Source organism: Pungitius pungitius, chromosome 10 (assembly GCF_949316345.1).
Source record: "Pungitius pungitius chromosome 10, fPunPun2.1, whole genome shotgun sequence".
Lineage (NCBI taxonomy): Eukaryota > Metazoa > Chordata > Actinopteri > Perciformes > Gasterosteidae > Pungitius > Pungitius pungitius.
This window is the reverse complement of record NC_084909.1, coordinates 556,566-576,888: the sequence shown is the minus strand read 5'-3', so window position 1 is coordinate 576,888 and position 20,323 is coordinate 556,566.

The window sequence follows — 20,323 nt, the reverse complement described above, 5'->3', positions numbered from 1 at the left end:
CTGTGAGGCTGAGTAGTCAAAGACAAGTGAACGCTTTGCACGGCCTTTGCCTCATGCGGCTTTCCACCATTTGTGGTCTGCGGCATGTTGTTTTTTTTTTTTATTTGATTTCATTGGCCATAACAGCACCTTTCAACATGCACTCAGAAGTCTCTGTTTTTTTGTGCAGTCTTAAACTCTCCAAAGATGCAAACAATGGGAACCATTTCGAGGCTGGGCAGAAAAGAGAGAGGATGGAAATTCATTCCGCACAGTCAAATTGATGTCAAGCCCCTCGACGGCCTGCCATGGAACAGATGGTATTACAATATGAGGACAGCGCTATTAACAGATCCATCCGTTTTGCGCCTGTGTTGGAAGAGTAGCACATCGCTGCAGAGGGACTTACTCAGCCAACGTTGTCAGATTTCATGTGAAAAGGGAGTTGTTGTTTTTTGTTTTTTTTTGCAGAAAAGACAGCGGACACAATGAAACGTTCCTTGTCCTGCCCCCGCCAAGTGGAGTAGTGTCCCCCCCCCCCCCCCCCCCCCCCTTTGCCTCACGGCGTCTTTTGATAATCACGGAGAGTGCGATGTAGAAACCAGACGCAGCGTCTGTCAGAATAATGTGAGAGACCATAAGCCTCCATTCAGGTTTCTGAGGACAGTGTCCACGATGCGTCCAGGCTGAAGAACCACTTAGCAGCTCGCACTTAAGGACTTGTGAATTATATCCTGTTGGAGAAGAAAGGCAAAGTTAAGTGCTGCATGAATATTTCACACCCCCATTGTCTAATTGCACTTAATTAGTGTGATTAAGAATTTAAAGGTTGCTTCTTGTGAATCTGGAGAGGAGCTGGTAGCTGTCCTTTGGGTTGAAGACATAGAAATAAGATTTGATGTGATCAAAATGCCTCCATGCATTTACATTTTAAAGGTCACCCATTGGAGAATGAAGGTTAACAGGTAGAATGTGGGAACTATCTTTGAGATGGAAATGAATTGCAGTTATTCAAAGAGATCCTCTGTACTTTGTTCCCCAAATATAATTAAATGTAAAACTTACATTAATCAACTGCTCACATTCTCATCTTACATGTCTAGACTAACTCTTCTGGTGAATAGCTAAGGCCAACGAAGCTTCTGTGGCTGATGCTGCTGTTGAGTTTTTTTTCTTCCAGCACAATACAAAAATGGAGCAGTAAAACATGTGAGCCTGTGCGTTCTTCCATCCACTCAATTATCCCACCCCCAAACAGAAGGGACCTTGAGTCTCCCGGTCCATCTCGCCCAGCTCCACGGGTTTTTCCGTTGCCTTAGCAACCCTTTCACTTTTGGTATGGATTAATTGTGTAATTGTTCGCTCCATTTCCGACCAAAGCAGATATTTGTCCGTTTCCCCCGGTGGTACGTTACAGGATGTGAGATCTGCTGATCACGATCACCATCCAGTCTATTATTGCATTATTGATTATTATTGATGTTTATTTAATGAGCGTGCCAGGCGGTGGCCTACAAAGACCAGAGGAGGAAGCCTTTTCACCATGATCAATGTCTGCCGCTGCGTCGTGGTCACCTTGATGTGAACAAAAAATCCTTTTAATGTGTCCACTACGCCGAAGACGGAGTCATCAGGTGCACTTCACATCGAGGAAGAGCTTTAAAGGATCAACGTGATCAGCTATACCCGTGACACTGCTGTAGGTTAAAGTTCTGCAGACGTTGACTCTTCCATTTGTTTTAATTCTAACTTTGGTAAAACATTGTTTACCGAGGACAGCGTCTGAATTGAAGCCGAATGTGTCGCTTTGTGTTGCTCGGCTGTTTCTCAGAGGCTGTGCGGTTGTTTCCACTTGATTTCCCTTTTCTGCAGGGAAGGGGAAACATCTCCAGCGATGACAAGCATTGTTCTTGCACCAAAGACGGGTTGACCTCATTAACCCAGTGCGTCCCAGCCTGTTCTGGAAAAGGCTTCACGCCTCACACTTGCAGTCTTAATGGGTGCTTCTGCGCCGTTGGTAATTACCAGAAACCTCTAACGCGAGCAGGGACCTGGAAAGCATCCACGGAGCACACGCCTGAGCATTGGGACACAGCCAGACATTCCATTTAGTGCCATCAACGATGTCTCTGGATTTGTTCTGTTTCCTATAACGGGGAGTCTTTGGTTGGACAATACAGAGGACGCAGCCCAAAGTAACACAGAGGTCACCTTCGCTTTCTGCCGGGACGGCGTGAGAGCGCTGAGGCAGTAACGCACGACGCCATCTGTCACTGCCTTTTCATAACGGACCAAACCTCCTGATTAAATATCGTGGGATCTGAGGCTAGAAACCATCTTACCGGATCCTTTCTATTCTTTTCTTCAGGTCCGAGCCCGGCACCAACGGCACCAACGACAATGTCTTACAGTATTTATTCCCCAGTGGTCCACTGCAGTTCAAATTAGAGAAGGACGGACCTGAATACTGGAGTAGCATCTTCAGCTGCTTCACTAATCACCGTCCATGGAGCAGAGTGAAAGTGAAGCAGAACGTTCTTTTTGTAACGTTGCCTTTGCTTTAGAATCGACTCTGAAGGTTCATATAGAAAAATACCTCATTTTTATGTTGATGGGGGGGGATGATCAGTTTTTATTTATTTATTGCCTAAACAATCAAAGTTGTGGTATTTGGGCAAACAAATAATCTCTTATTCACCAACATAATACTTCATGCAGAAAACATTAAAACTAAATACAGAACCACCAAGTAAACTTACTATTGTGTTTTGTCCTTTTGAAACACTTTATTATAAATGAATTAATCCGACCTGGCATTTCATTTTATCTAGTTTACATTCACAGGATGATTTAAACCAGCTCAGAGTAAGCATGTGACCTCCATTGATAAGATGGATCCAGAAAAGGAATCCAAAATGCTGAAGTTGTTTTTTCATGTAATAATTCTAAAACACAGACATAATGGTGGAACAGTCTGTTATTATTCAGCATGGTCTGCGATGTAGGCCGCCTTTCACCACCGCTTTATTTAAAAGGGACTCAAACTCAGAAGCAGGAGGGAGGGAGGGGAAGTGAGATTAAAAAAGGTGGAACACCAACACAGCCACGATCCGTGGGGAGGAATGGGACGGGAAGGAGCTGGTTCCCCAGAGGGGCCGGACCCTAACCTCTCTCTCATGAGCTGCCTCTGCTCTCAATCACATCCACGCTGCTGGCTGACTCCGGCTCTCTGGGTTCTCTGCCGCAGCATCAGTACCGTATCCAGCCGGCCTTTGAAAGAGGGCCCACTTTCTCCCAAAAAGAATGAGAATTCTTCACAACCTTTATTTAATATAATGAGGGAAACATAAGAGACATTTGCATAGTTATGACAGCGATACACAGCTGTATCATTGGCTCGAGACAACATTCTTCCTGTGTTGGATGAGCAATAACTTCTTGAAAGTAACCAATGGGAAATACGCTCACATGCCCACTAAGCTAAAATATAGCTATTCCAATTGAAACTTTGTGTACAGTCATTTTTACATAATTGGAGTTACATTTAAATCACAATGTCACAAAAAAGTGTCGTTGCAGTTTTAAAGTATTGCTTGTCATGAGCTGCTAGCATTGCTTTGCTGCTGCACTAAATAACCAGATCACTTACAAACATGTATCATATCAATAACTAATGAATCTGTGTTCTGTAGTCAGAGCAAAAGTTCATGCTCAGGGCAGTGCACAGCATGCACAAGAATAGGAAGTCATGAGTCTGATTTAAGAGGAAACAGATCTGTTAGCGAGGTGCTTTACAGTTAGCATGTAGTTTAAATCATTCCACTCTGCAATGAAAAACGAAGTGATCTGTCATTGTGTTCTAGGCGGAGAAAATTCAGCCTCTTGTCGGAAAAGTGAAATTCAATTTTCTCCACAAGTAAATTGTAAGTGATGGGCTGAGGCATGAAGGAGAGAACTCTGTAATAATACAACTGAGAATATGACAGAAAAGCAGACTGATGGACTACACTGACATTTCTTAATGAAACGGATTTTTTCCTTTACACATCCATGCTTCTATTCTTAATTATTCTGCCCCCATGTGTAGTCGTACCGATGGGGGAGTAAATAGACCTCATGCAGAGGACGATTGGCCCACGTGCCGCCACCTGAAGCAACACCTCATCGCAGCTTGTTTGTCGTCGACGTTGAGGCGTTGTGTAATAAGTGTAATAAGTGTAATGGAAGAGAGCCATTAGCCCGTTAAAAACAGGACGTAGAATCAGCCAGATGTTGCTTGTTAGTTTCACTCAGTCTGAATGATCCAACGGATTGTATGGAACAGCTGTGTCACTAACTACAAGGATTTTAATTATTGCATAGTTGTTTTTTTTATTTTGTAAACTCGTATCTCTTTATAAACATTGGCTCAAAATCCGTTGTGTTAACTGAGAGCAGTTTATGCAATTTTATGCCCTAATATTTTTAGAATAATTAAGCCGCCTAATATGTTACTTGGGGGGAGATCATTGCACATCGTAGTCTACATTTCTGAAATCTTGCCGTAGCTTGAAGCAGACCTGATAAATGTGTGGGTTTGAGGCATGAAACAGGTTCAGTGTGTGCGATCAGGCCATTTCTCCCCGTGTCAGTTACACACTTTTCTCTGTTGAACAATCATTCTAAACTAAAATAGACGGCGTTCATGTCTCTAACGAAAGGCGTCTCCACTCTAACGACACATTTTGTGAGTTTGCATCTATGTAAACAACACATTTTGTGATTAAAGGCCTTGGTGTTCAGAGTGGAACTAGAAAAAAGTCCGTTGCTTGGCCAGAGTTGTTTCATATGTTTTAATTATAATCCTGTGAAGTGTTGTTATCACTTAGAGATTTAAAAAAGATCCGCCGTGGTCTCGATCCAGTGATGGATTACGATGGGAGGGGGGCGCTATCAAACGGCAGCTAACCACCACGTCAGGATTCATTTGGTCCAATACTACTGCCAGGATTTCCTTAAATGCGAGCATGTGTTTGCACGCTGCACGCTGCTGACGGCTGGACATCCCACTCACTACTATCACATGGACTCTGAGATGTCATCCAAGAACTGATCTGTTTAGCAAGTGGAGACAGTTTTTAGCCTGAAGACTAAAGATTTATCTTCACAAAAACTATGAATCATTCGCAGTGTAATAACTTTTCCATAATATTCTATACGGCCTCGGTTCAATTCTACTGAGCGGCCGAAAGTTTTCAGTCATTAACAACACACACACAACGAAGGCCGAAAATCGATCGAGGAGTCCTCTGGAGATGTAATCCCTTCTTGCCCTAAGCTCTAATCAATGAGACAAGCAAGCTTGCATTTGGTCCGAGTTAAGTCTGCATTCGATTGTGTTTACCTTACTTAGTCTCCTTTTTATCGTTAAAAACAGCGTTATGTGTTATTATGTGGAACTTTGAGTTTGTTCATTTTCCAACTATGCTCTCGAAGAAAGAAATACAACAACAAGTCTTTTAAATAACCAGCTGGGTAAATGGAGGCTACAATTAAGCTTTGACTAAACGAGAATTAAGTGATTGCCGAATAAAAATGGATTTTAATTAAACCGACTGTTCCAAATATTGAACGGGGGAGGGGGAAGTTAAATATAAGACCTTTGAGTATTTTCCCAAAGTAATACTCGCCCTTACAGGCAGATGTAGGTCACCTTTGAATACGCATTTATTTTGTACAGTACACTTTTTCTGCTCCGTGAACAGAAAACAAGCCCAAACATTATTTGAGATTCTTCGCGGCATCGTCACATCTAACGATGAGATGCACAATATTGCAAATCTATCAGTGGACGTGGTCATAAAACTGCTAATGTGTGCATGTTTTAAACCAGCCCTCTGCATGCGACGCCTGCGAGGGATCCGGACCCCGAGTGCTGAACGCGCCATAAATTTCTCTGAAGTTCAGTGATTGGCAGTGGATGGATGGATGGGTGCAGCCCGAAGGCATTCCAGGGGCTGGGCATCAATCACCATTGATAAATAGCCCTCTTTACCGGACAAATGTCCCCTTATTCTCCGCTGATTTAGACGAATTCGCCATCAGCGTCCAAATGGTCCGGCGTGCGTGCCACTCATCAAAGGCCGCCCCGTCAGCCATCCTTTAAAGGCAAAACAAATGTCCTCGGAAAATACTGATGAGCCTAACATTTAATTTGCCCCCCCCCACCCCCCTGCACAGTCACCTGCGTTAAAAAGGAACCGCCCGTGTGAACACAGGTTGTCATTTCTTACACGTGTTGAACAATGGCACATTCATCTCTCCTCCTCACTGCCCTTATTCCCTCACTTTCATTAGCACACAGAGGCTCCTCTTCTCTGGCAGCAGAAGAGCTGTCAGGGGGAAATCTAAATAGGTAATTATCTGACTTGTGTGAAGAAGCGAGGTCCTCGTGACCGGCCTAAAATCAAGCCCACTTCTCGGCAGCGGAATATTAATTGCAGTTCTACCTGGTGTCTGAAGCCTTCATTACAGCGCCTTGTTTTCCCCAATAAGCTAAAATGAGGGCAGCCTTTTCCCTTCTCATTGATTGTTTACTTAACAGGTTAGCATTTGAAACAGGCTTCATCTCAGGCATCTCATTTTCCTGCATGTGCGAGAGAGAGAGAGAGAGGGGGGGGCTGGTTGCCCTATACTTATCCTTGCTTCTCACTAACTTCTGTTTCTGGTGACTTACTGCCCCCAATAGGCCTTCACAGCGTGGACTGAAAACGTGAAATGGAACATGGATTGTTCAGCTCATTCTACGTTGGATGAAAATGGCACCAAGCAAATACTGAGCTCAGATTCCTGGTTTTACCTGTGACGATGCACACTGCAGGTCGCGGGTCATAGACGGGGATCAAACTGCTGCTACACTGTACGGTGAAATCATTCAGGCCTTTAATTCAGACGTCTGCGTCGAGCTTTTACTTTGACAAACAGGAAATATTCACAGGAGGAAAATCCCCTCTGGATAATAAAAGTATATTTGACAACACACTTTTCTCTCACACATAACCCTGATCGATCACCTCACGTCTAATTTCTCTTCTCCTGAGGTCGTACCGCCTGACTTCCTGCCCCGGTGTGGTCCGGAGCCTCTCGACTGCCCCGGTAACAAATGATCATCCTCACGGCTTCTCGCTGCCGCTGCCTGTGCAGACCTGATGGGGGGGTGGGGGGGTGGGGGGGGGAAATGAATAGAGATGGATTCCCTCTGTCATTTTCCACTCAAGCATGCCAGACTCTCTGTTTGAAGAGATGAGCCATGTTTGAGTCCACGTCTCTAATTAGCCGCATACGCTGTTGCTTTGTTCCGAATGCTATTATACCGCCAAATAACAGCCGCCGCAGACCCTGAAAAGAAAATTACTCCAACTCTAATAACGCTCTCGGTTCAGAGATGGTATTGTCTTGAAGTCCAAAAATAAACGGGAGCACGGAGCAGCATTTTGTAAGGATTTGCGAGTATGCAAATAGCATTAGAAGAAGACGCGGCATGTGTGCATAAGCTAGTGTCCCCGTAACAAAGAGAGAGAAATGCCAGAGAAGTGGGTCTCAGATGATTAAGAGCTGCCTCTTTTTTCCACCCCTCCCCCCCCCCCCCCCCCCCCCTGGGGCGACTTGGTCTCCAGAGACACATCATCTACCTGATGGTTTCCAGGCTGAGCTTCGGCCCTGCGACAGATGACGGGGGAGAGAGAGAGAGAGAGAGAGAGAGAGAGAGAGAGGTTCAGGAGGGCTCGCCGGTGCATCCGGCTTCATTTGTCTCCTAACAAATGGTTCCCTCTCTGAGGCGCCGGCGTTTGACTTCACAGCCGGATGAGGCCGTAGCGCCGATCAGACCGACGTTGTGGGTTTTCCTCGCCGACACCTCACATTTATATGAAGCCTCGTCCCGTTAGTTCAAGAAACGGCACCAGCCAAGAAATATCTCTCTGTTGGTGTTTTTTTCTTCTTCAAAAGACAACGAAATGATCCTTCTTTTTTGTAATTAACCAACACAGGGGCATGTGGGTAGGGAAAAATAGAATGATACACACATTCTCCTCTGAGCAGAAGCAATTAGCACTTTTTCCTCTGCACAGGTTGCCTAAATAGTCGTTTCTCGTTGTGGCATCGCCGTTTCTCGCTTTCTCCTTCTCCTCCTCCAAAAGGAGACTGACCTATATGGGGAAGAAATGTCAAGCGTAAGGCAGGGTCCTGTTGATGAGAGCAACAGCAGAAAAGGGAGACAAAAGCAGACCAAAGATCCACTCATGCAGGGAATGGAAAGAAGAAGAAGAAGGATGTGCTCCCGTGGGTCCCTGGGAGAGGTCACCTCTCGCTGTTACACGTTGAAAGTGATCACATGTGTGTAAGGTGCCACGTCCCTTTCTTTCCCTCACTGTTAAAAGCATCAAGGCCTAATTACAACCAGAGAGAATATTAATAGCTTTAAACAAAATGACCCCTGTATTGAATTGTGATTGGTGGAGAAGCTCAACTGTACAACCCGGGGCTACATCCAGTATGTAGGAGGTAAGAAGTGAGCCGTTTTCTTTGTTATTATCCTGATACGTTATATACGTATCTATACATTAGCATGTTGAGTGCACATGTTAAAACACAAAGTGGATAAAAGCCAACTGTTCATTGCATGGTAACGTTCTGCTAATAGCGCTAATGGGGCTTTGTGTTGCTTAGCTTGATGTCTAAAAGGTAAGTAGTGCATTAGACCACCATTAACATAAAAAAAAAAAAAGACAAGCAAACGACAAGGCTTCTGCTGTTCGTTTTATGGTGTCAATCAAGCGGCGTGGACAGCTTTTTGGTTTCACGCTACAGACTGATAAAATGTGGGACAGAAATGAGAACCACTTAAGAATAAAAACGCGCCCACTTGCACCTAAAGATATACATGGTTGCCACTGGAGATACTTCTTAAGAAAAGGTTTGATATTTTTACGTTTCTCATGGTCCTGTTTTGAAGATGGTTTTCAGTCATTTTAATCCGTCCAGTGTTATTTCATCATGTTTATGGTGTAACGTCATTTCTTTTTACTCTTACTAACGAGATGTGTCTATGGGGTGACGGGGAGTGAAAACGGAGCCTCTGGGATATGGCGTTCGCTCATTATTTTCTTGAAAGTTTGACTTTGATAGAAGACAAACAGGCAAAAATTCATAAAAAAACAAGTAAAAGCTACTCTCATCTCGATTAGCTGGAAAACACTGGTGGCATGAATGTTTTGCAGCAGATATAATGATTATCAATTAATCTTCAACCAAAAAAGCCACAGAGACACTACATTTTGTTTTTATTATTAATAATTAGTAGACTTCATAACTCTGAAAAGAACATAAATATTTACTCATAACTATGGAGAGTATAAAGGGTGAAAATATTGACAGTGTATGTATCTCACTAATTCCACATCAATACATCTTACCTTCAGCGACGTCTTCAAAGGCTTGAGTTGTCGTTTCCGTGCTGTTGTGTTTTGTCATATTGGGTGTTTGAAATAAATATTTAATACCTTTTGGTATAGGTGGGGAGGACAAAGTAGTGTTTTAGTCATACTTTTCTTACATTCAGCTTTGGCGTGTGTTCTTTGGGCCTTAAGTGAATAAGAGTAAGATAATGTCCCACTCCAGCTATAACAATTCATATTTTCAACAAACAAGACCGTTAGGCCGACTGAAAACATAATTGTGTGTCAAAAAATCACGTTCCACTTGAACTTCATCTGAGCCCACGTGTGAAAACGCCATCACGCAGAAAACACAGGTTCATGGCCCGTATTGACCTGCTGCTACTGTTTGTATTGCTAAATTTGACCCATTGATCAGTAATAGGATTAGCTTAGCGGACTTGCTGTTACGGCATTTTGCCACAAACACTGAAAAGCATTCCTTCAAAGTGCTCAGCTGGAGGTCATTTTGCTTTCGAAATGTTTGTATATCACAAATGTATTATAATTCTGGACAGGTTTAGACGAGCTGTTAAGCCCCGCCACCATGCTAAGCTAAGCTAAGCTAATCAATTCCTGGTTCCAGCTTGGTTGTCACTGGACATTCAGTACTACAGTTTATCAGCGGTAGGACTCTAACACTCTATGTGTTTCTCTCTAAATGTCAAACGCAAGAAAAGCTCTCAAATCTTTGAATGTAGAAGTCATTCTGAAAACACATCCTATTTGATGCTTCCTGAATATTTGATGCACCAAGAGTTCCTCTCTTTTACTTCTTTAACAATTATTTTCCAGATGACAGAAGATGTTGTTGTTACCTGAATGGAATGTCCCAAACAAGGCAGAAATGCCTGAGTGCATGAAGAGGGAATTCGAGAGAAAAACAAATGTTTTGATAGAATGAAAAGTTTTGAAAAAAGGACGGAGCTGTGGCACCAAAGCAAAGTCCAAACAACCACAAAAACGAAGGGTAGCACAATCAAACGTGCCTTGGCCTTGCAGCAGAATGATGGCACAGAAATGTGCTGCAGAGATGTTTCTAATAGTCCCACGAATTCAGACGTTCCACATTGCGACACAAGAGACACAGCGCGTCTTGACTTAGTGACGCGGATCAAGCCGCCGTAACACACAAGGCCTGGTCGTCAACCTGCCGCTCAGCCGGGACAGGTGTGCACCGTTTTGCCAAATCTGCCTGACGATTATCCCTCTGTTAAAAGAGGCCATCGGCGGCAGCAGCCCCCCCCCCCCCCCCCCCACCGACAAGCTGCAGGATTAGCGAGAGATGCAATTAATGCCTCAACGGGGAATCGGTGTCTGACGTGCACAGATAGGATTGTGGCTTCATCTCGCCACATGCGCCGTGCTCCAACTTTGAAGTGGTGGGGGGGGGGGAAGCTCACCTTGAGCCGCGTGAGAGAGCGCCGCCATCCGTGCATGTACTGGTTGGGGTTTTAAAGACGGCGGGGGGGCCCCTAATGCTCGGTGACTGGCAGCTACCTGCCGCATGCAGGGCTGCACACGCGTTATATCAACTGAACACATCTGGTACAGGACTGTTTTTGGAAGGATAATTTACAACAGTACTGATCACTCTGATTTTTTGTCATTACAACCAATTATAAACTACAGTAATGTCTGCAAAGGCTTACAGTAACTTTTGAATGAGGTGTCTTTTAATCTTCTTTTTCACCAGACTGAGTCAAAGCTTAAACCAGAAATATAATCCCTCAAGTTGTTTATTCTTCTTCTCGTGGGTTTAGAGACAAGACATGAAGCACAGGGAACATATTATAGGTGGAGCAGGGTCTGATCAATAAGCCTATCAATAATTTAAGCACAGACAATAACATGAGACTTCAATTTTATGTATACAGCTGACAACCGTGCAACCTCGCTGCAAAACCACACAACATTACCATAAGAGTGCATCAGTAGACAATCCATTGTGGTCGTTGTGGTCAACAAGTGGTGCTTTATGGATCGCTGGGGAGCATCGGTTCATGTGAGCGGATGATTATTCACGGCTCAGCGTGCAAAGCGGAGAGCAAGGTGGCGTTGCATTCTCAGGAAGTCCTTTCGACCGCTCTGGCAGCCAACCATGTGCCTCTTTTCACGTCCCCAATGCTCACAACGCTGATGTGTGTGTGTGTGTGTGTGTGTTAGTGTCCCCAATTATAGCCGCCTCGCCGCCCTGTCGACGCGCATGTTTCCATCCCCACTTTCTTCCGCTCCTCTGTCAATAGACGGAAGCTCTTTGCACCGCGAGGAGATGCCACTCATCCCCACGGTAATGACCTCCACTGAGACCCGCTGAAGCTGTTTGCAAATCCCCAGGTTGTTAGTGGAGAGGACTTTGCTGTTAAAGGAGGACTCCGTGTTGTGTGCACATCAGCTCTTTGTCACCGGTACACAAATGCCGCTGCACCGATGCCCGCATGCAGAGGAGGTGTCTCATATGCGAGAAGGTCAAGGCTGCAGTCTTTATTCCCAAAACCTCAGAAAAGCATTATTAGTCCCCCTCGCAGAAGGTCGTGCCACACTCACATCTCAGATACCATCCAATGAAGGTAAAGAAAAACATCTGACCACGGCTTCTTAGTGGGGAATGAATGTACTAGGTTGGATTTTTTGGAAGCCCTACATCTCCCACCTGGTGTCCCATATTGCCAAAGTGTGTCAACACAAGCAGTAAACACAACCATTAATCAACGCATGACAGCTGTCCAAGGTAATGAAAATCAAACGTGATTAGTGATGATACACAACATTAATGCGGTCTGCTCTATTGACCAAAAATAGAACGGACAGTCAAGTTTAGCGCCGAGGGAGATTATCAACTGACAGTTCAAGATATCAGCCCACATCGCCCCCCCCCCCCCCCCCCCCGTTGATAGTTGCCAGGTAACAAGGAGGCAAAAGATGCTCCGAGGCGCCGTAGACCTCAAGTAGGGTGAGGGTAGGATTTCCGGGGCTGGACCGGTTTGATGAGGAGTTTGCATGTTCTCCTCCCACAGACCAAAAACTAGGTTGTCTCTGTGTTGGCGTTTGCTCGATGTTAGATGGGATTGTCCCCCCCCCTGTAAAGGGGTAAGTGGTGGGAGATAATGGATGGATTAGAATGGTTATGATTAAAGAAGCGATGAAAATATTTAAGTAAAGAACATAAAGAAGCAAAGAGCTTTGTTCCCAGTTATACCTTTTGAATTCAACGTCTGTCGCTGTCTTTTCGGGGGGGCGGGGGGGGGTTTAACGGCCTGCATCCCGAGTGCACTTGAAAGTTTCCCAAAGTGGGGAAGATTGGCCTTCTAATAACGTACTGTCAGTAATGAATGTCAGCGGCCAGATGCTCGCCAGCAGCCTGGAAATAAAATTGGCACTTTTCAGCAGCGTCGGCGCCAGGTCCAAGGACTCGCTGCCTCCCATTAAATCCGTCACACCATTACACGCAACAGTGACGATTAGGAAGAAAGAAAAAAAGGATCTGCATCCTTCCCAGGGACCTCGGTGCACTCTGTTGTTGATTAAAATCAAATCCCAGAGAGTCATTGGCATCCATAAGAGTCCTTTCTGGGTTTGTCATGAACCTGAACGCAGGGTAACCCCTAACGACGGAGTCACCGCCATCTTTAAAAAGCACAATCATCCCGGTCAGGCCACGTTGTTGCTGGTGAAATAAACTACATGGAGACAGCCGGGGTTTAAATTGGCCAATAGGATGGCAGCCGCTAGAGGACTTTTCTGTCTACCTTCCTGATTCTAACTACAGTAGTACATTATTTGAGAGTATATCATTAAATAAGGGTTACGATGTTGATAACACAGAAATGGTTTTTAATCAAAAACGAGCAAATGTCGTTTTCCTTTTTGGTGCTTGGCCACCACTAATTACTTTACTTTTCATAAAAGGTGTAAAAGGCAGATCCCGTCGACGCTGCTTCCAGGACATTTTCCTGATAAGACCCTCACTGCCGCCTTAACACCTCCAGATGTTTTCTGCCAGCTGTGTAATCAGTTTTGATAAATGATACATTCCTGAACCAGATACACTGTAAACCTGTAAATCCGTGCCAAAACAGTTTAATTAAAAACACACTGGCTCCGGGCACAGTGTCCTATTCGATATTGGATGAAGTTGAGTGCAGCTTTGTTTTTTCAAAGGTATTTGTAATTAAGGTAAGTAAACTGTCCATGAATGCCATTTAGTTTATTTTAGAGATACTTGCTTTTGATTGGCAGCCATTAAAGTTGACCTTTCGTTAGCGTGCTAATCACCCTGCACATACTTATGCCTGCCCTTGCAAAAGCTGATACAGTAAATCTTAGGGTAGACTTGGCACTATAACAATTAGCCTGCATTTAGTAACTCTTTGACATGTTGGAATTAACCTTTTCACTTGAGATCAAATGTTACAACACCGATTTCAACATTAGCATTTTAAGAAACTAATTTGTTTTTCTCTTGTTTCTCCTATAAACGTGTTGGATTCTTAAGTATGCAGAAGTCGTTGATGCTCTGCTGGGAACATATGAAGCAACTTTATACCTTTCTAATAAAACTGAACACTCCCCTTTCCACATAGATTTAGGTTTAGGGAATATAAAAGCCTCATTGGGTCCTCTGGGTATCTGCCTCCTGCAATAGCTGCTCTCCTCAGCCTATAGCAGGCTGCAACAATCAATAAAGAGCAACTTCATACATTGAAAATATCTCCTTCGTGAAAGCACTCACTACTTACTGTTTTAAAACAGGCTGGCCGTGGTAGGGATATTTGATTTAAATGCGGAACGACGCAACACCGTATAGCTGGTAACGGTAATGGTCCGTAATCCTCTGAAATGTTGCCAGGAGACTAATTGAGTCACACCAATTACCTGATACATCACTCAAATACCCGAGTGCATGAGGTAAAGGACGGAACGAGTGTTTGACTGGAGAGAGGAGACTGCTTTGAGCAGAGGATGGATGACATGAGGTAATATAGTCGATGGCCAGAGAGACAAACAACTTCTGGCAAAACAAACTTTATCTCTATATATTGTTTTGCCACAAACATCTAAAGTCACTGGGGAACCTCCTCCCAGAAGGTACAGAATAGGTGGAAAATATCTATATTCCATGATCCGGAAAGAACTGAATCAATACGTTCCTCACTGACATCGCTGTTGTGCTGTGACCTTCGAGTGGTAAATGAAAAAACTTTAGGTGTAGCAAAGAATCTTGACCTCTAATGTTAAAGATAAAAAATAAAAAGTCTTAACGTGGTCATCACAAAATCCCCTGGCAGTCGCGCAATTCAAAATGCCAACAGTGGCTTTGTAGCACGGTGGCCTTTCTCTGACCCTAACAAAGGGAAGAGATGCAGTGACCTGAGCCAGAGATAAGGGGGGAAAGGTCACTTAGTGACAAATGCTTTTTGCAAATGTTTGCCCAAGTTGCGTAAAAGGGGAACGTAATGGAGTCGCCCACATTGATCAGTGAGCGCATTTACCCGTTGGATAAATCGCTGTCTGCGCCCTTTAATGCTCATTCTGGTTTCATTCCGCACGGAAGGAAGACGGTACGCACCACTTCCACGATGTACAAGCTAAGGTGGTGCGGTGCGGCGTCTCCCTGGAGACCGGATGCTCTTCTCCTCCTCACACTCGTGTCGCCATGATATCTCCATCTCTGGTGCTATCAGTTAATGAAGCCCGGTCTGGAGCGCCGAGCGGCACTAAACCAATTTGCAGGACACGCGTGGGCAGCTGGGGGGGGGGGGAGGATTTGTGCAGAGTGAGACACTCACAAGCACTTAGATTGGGGGGCATTGAGCTCTGGTTGAGAATCGGATACAGTCTCCCTTTGACTACATACCAAATGTAAAAAGTAAACATCAATATTGTGATAGAATTCAGTGCCTCCAGATGTGTTGGAACCGAGGAGGCGTGTCGCTCAAGTGTAAAAAACATCTGCAGTGGAGTCAAGCCGAGACCTCTGAAACCAAGTTTTAAAATCCAAAAGATAACATGGGCAGGAGTGACGTTCCCCTTCGGGGGGGGGGGGGGGGGCGGGGGGTGCTGCTGTGTTCACTGACGTCCACACAGGGCTATCCGTCTGTCTGCGACTCCTCCAGAGGGAGTGGATCCCCCCCCCCCCCCCTCCGCACCGGGCTGTCTGCACTGAGCTGTTTTCCTCTCAGGGGGTCATTTGTGGCAGCACATAGTGAGACATCAATTCTTTCTGACGTGTTGTGCAGAAAATGGGAACATTTAAAAGGCCTGTGTTTGTCATTGTTTTCCCCCTCAGACAAATTTATTAGCATGGAGGTCGCTGGCCCGGGTTATGTAGGTCTTTTTAAGAGGCTCGCTGTTGTTGGGATTGGACTCTGTAAATACACTTTTATTGTTGTGGAGTTGAGTAAAAGCAAAACCTCGATGCAATTGTGTGGCTCTTAAACTTGTTTTCCGTTGGGTTGTTATTTAGTGATAACACAGATAATCGCAGCACTCGGCTTTTCTGACAATCTGCAAAAAACACTTAGCAGCTTCCAGCAAAACATGGAGCAAGGAGCGCTCAACAAAGTCTTCATATTTTAAGTGGGCAGCATGACAAATATCACAAAGTGTGAAAATCACTGAGTGCAAATGAGCAACACTGCCGAATATATTAAACACATTATACCTAATTTCTTCATGTCTTTGATTTCCCAGTTTTTTTTTAACATTTGGCACCAAAGTTTAGAATAAAGACTCGGTGCAGTGAGCTTCCATGATGTCAATTTGACTTGGATTGTCTGAGCTGATCTCAACCTGCATCGGACTCGCTGATGATCCCGCTCCGAGTCGGAGGACCTTCTGGGTCTCAAACCTCACAGAGCACAGAACATCTTTCAAGGTGACCTTTCCATCCGAGCCCCCCCCTCGCAGTGGACTTCCACGTCAGGACTCGTGCATCGTCACCAGCCGCGGAACACGAACCCAGCCTCATCTATCTCCTCCTCCTCCATGCACACATGTACATGCGGAGCGTACACAAAGCTGTGTGCACACAGTCGCGTATGGCCGCAGAAACACACACACACACACACACACACACACACACACACACACACACACACTTTTCCGGCCTCTCCAATAACTAAAAGAAATAAAAGAAGTTCACAGCGACAGTGTGACAGCAGGAGGGGAAATGCCATGTGTCTTATTAGTGGTGAAGTAGAGGTGGCTGGGAATCGATGAGCGACCCCTCCGGTCACCACACAGCACTCCCAGAGACACACATCACTCGCTCCATCACAACAAAACCCAAAAAGAACACTCTTCCACAGCAAAAGACTTTCCATTTCTTGTCTCCTTATGTTCAGTGATTTTATGGGTCCTGCCAGGCCGAGGCACTAACAGCACAAGGGATCCCTTCTCTCTTGCTTTGGTGCTTGGAGAGCACTCCTCTCCTTCAGCCCCCTCCATAGAGAATAGTTCCATTCACTCTATTACTTTTTAAAGCTTTTCTGCTTGAGCCTCTTCACATGTAGCAGTGTAAGAGAAGCACTTGTTGGTATAGCAACATGCTATAAATATTCTTCATGAGTTCAATACTTTTTTGAAAATGTCATGTCAATAGCTCCTTTGGAATTATATTTTCCTGAGAAAATATAAACAACAGTGCATTCGCACAGAGCATTTTCCAAAAAAAAGTAATATAAAAATTAGGGCCGGGACTCGATTAAAAATATTAATCTAATTAATTAGAGGCTTTGTAATTAGTTAATTGAAATTAATCGCATTTTAATTGCATAAATATTTGACCTGAGAACAGTGAGAAGTAATTTTTTTCACATCGATTTTTATTTTTGTTCAACCAATTCCAGCAGACAAGTGTAGAAATAGCATATTTAGAAATATAGTACTTTCAGAAATTCAGGTAGCCTATAGGTAAGTAGACCTTCTGTAAACTATGTTTTTTTTAAGTAGACCAATACTTTCAAGTACATTCAGAACATTGGTTATTTTTTCAGACGTGGACTTAGTTACCCTGGTCCTTAAACCAGTCATCTGGTGCAGTGTGGGTTGGGTGTGGGTCCTTGTACGTCCACGCTAGCTGCTAGTTGTGTTGCGTTGAGGTGATACTTGAGGCTCGATGTGAATTCCTTGTTGCACAGCTTGCACACAACCACGCTCTTATCGACGCTTCCATCCGTGTGTTTATTATAAGAAGATTTCCCATTCACGGGGCCACCCGACACGGTCTCGTCAGCTTCTTCGTTCATGTTCACTGTGTTAACGCGCTAAAGTCCCGGCCCTAATAAGAATAATATCTAGTGTACAAAAGATAGAACTTCAGTCTTAAACTTACTTATAAACACGTTCAATCTAATTGGTTTGCACAAAAAACTGTTAACCTAATATATAGCTAATATACCGTTTAACGTTATCATGATGACGGTAAAGACTGGGGAAATAGATGACCTAACTTTGTCTCAATGAATGAATACAAAAAGTCCACTGTAGCTTTCTTAAAGCTTACTTTACTCCATGTCGACGTATACTATATTATTTGTGTCCAGATTGAACAAAAGGGGCTTGTAAACAAAAAGAGTACATTGCATTTCCAGCTTACTTTTCACTCTGCCTTCAGTGTTTGTGCTAAACTGGATAATCACATCTGGCTGTGCTGTAGCTCTGAATATAAAATACTAAAGGGCTGTCGATCTTCTCGTCTAACTCAAGCCAGAAAATCAAGCCACTTCTCAAAAAGGTGACGCATTCCTGAACAAGGTGTCATCTATTTTCCATCCGGTTGAAAAATAAAAGCACTTCAAAAAGCCTGTCAATTAACGCAGATAGTAGAAAAGAAAAATGCTTCATGTCAAATATGTGTTGGTGGATCTCTCTGATTTGAAATTGACTTGTTTTAAAGGCTCCAGTTACTGCAAAAAAAAATAAAAAAAATACTACGAATAAAAATTGTGTGGTTACAAAGCAGTCAAGATGACACATTTCCATTTTTTCCCTCGTTCCACTGTCCCTTTTAAATCCTTAGGCAGGCTTTGGTGAACAAAGAGACGGGATAAACAAGGTTACCCCACGTGGAAGGTGTGCAGATTATTCGCAGGTGGAACAGCAGGGAAACAGCTGGCGGCTAATGGTGTTTTACCAAAAGAGCGCCGCCCTCTTTACCACTAAGTATGTGACAAGGTCTGGCCTCATCACGACTTTCTGATGTACCTTTGTCCACACCTGCACTCAACCAGAAAATTACCTTCTAAAATGCCACAGTCGCTCAGGGGACCCATTGTTAAGAGATTCAGGAAAGCCTGCAATAGCTGCCTGTCAAAGAAGAAGAAAAGAAAAAGGACATTTTACTGGCCTCCTCGGAGCCCCCCCCCCCCCCCCGGGAACGGCAATGTGAACTTATTTGTGATTTAAATACCAGTATAAAAAATAAAAAAAGTGCGGTGAGTGGTAATAATAATCATATCAAGACACACATTTCATTTGCGCGGCATTGATCAAAAAGGTGTTGTAGCATAAAACAACAGCACTTAGTAAGACTCGTGGAGTACAAGAGTCACAGCAAAAAAAAACCCTGGAAGGTGGTGTATATCTGGGAGGTTTTTCCTCCTCCCTCTGCGTTCATTTCTGTTTCCTACTGAACATGAATTAGTTTAGTTGAGGAAACGCAAAGGTCACCGTTACAGGGAAATCAAAATCCCGCCTGCAGTCTGCGCTACCTTTGGTTTCCGGGTTTCATCTCGCGGGGTCCTGTCCCTCGTGTCCCTGGGTTAACTTCACTTCCTGCCCAGGTGATTCCTCCTGTGGGTGATTGTCTGCTGTGTCCAATCACCTGCACCTGAAGAGGGAGAAGATAAAGTGCATTGTTGTGTTTGCATCGTGTCGCTTCTCTTGCCCTGCCTTAAAGTGACGGTGAACTTCTGTTACTTCACACGTCACAAATCCATCTGCTGCAGATTTCACATTGTGAGACACGCAGAGTCAGACAGTTTGTTTGTGACAGAAAACGTGTGATTTCTCGCTCAGATCCCTCCAACCATTTCTCTCAGCCGCAATAGAGCTGTCATAATTTAGTTATTTGAAGGTTTTGAACATCACTCTGTGTATTGAACATTTTGCAAAATACTTGAGGTGGCACACACACTTTTAAGTGTGATCTGCATCTTGGCAGATGAGGAGGGGGCTGCTCCTCACACGAGTAGAGGCCGGGAAGTTTGTCTGAGGCCATCAAGACGGAGCTCGTTTCCCCTTTCTCAAAGGCTCATTTGGACCCAAATGCCCGGTAACCTGTCAGCCGGTTTTGAAGCATTTGTTTGTCTCTTTGCCCCTGATCGCTGTGTCATGAACGCCGTCCGGATGCAGTTGCATGATTACCACCTTCAAAAAGCCTGGCTGCACATGAATGCTAGAGAGGCCGATCCGGGCACACGATCCCAATGGAATCGGCACAACGTCCGCTCGCACCTTTTTTTAAACGAAGCACGTGAAAACGGATGATATGAATAACTGTGTCCCCCCCCCCCCCCCCCAGATAACAGCTGCAGACTCCATATGAAGCCTGCGACGTAGTGCTCCTCCTTGTGAGACGTGTCTCATGAACACGGTGGACGAAGGGCAAAATGTCCAAATGGACGGCATCATCAATCCCATCATCAATCCCAGAGACCAACGTGAACGTGCACTTTAAAGTGCATGTACCAAACGCCAGGGTAGACGGTTCAGAACCTCTTGTCTTTAAGATGTAATGTATTTACAACCACTTTAAACCGCAGGACTGTGAACAACATTTATTTGGACACATTGCTTATATCTCGTCATGTCCTTCCGACGGATGCAGCATTGTTTCGCCCACGGCCTGCTGTGAGGAGGCTTCTAAA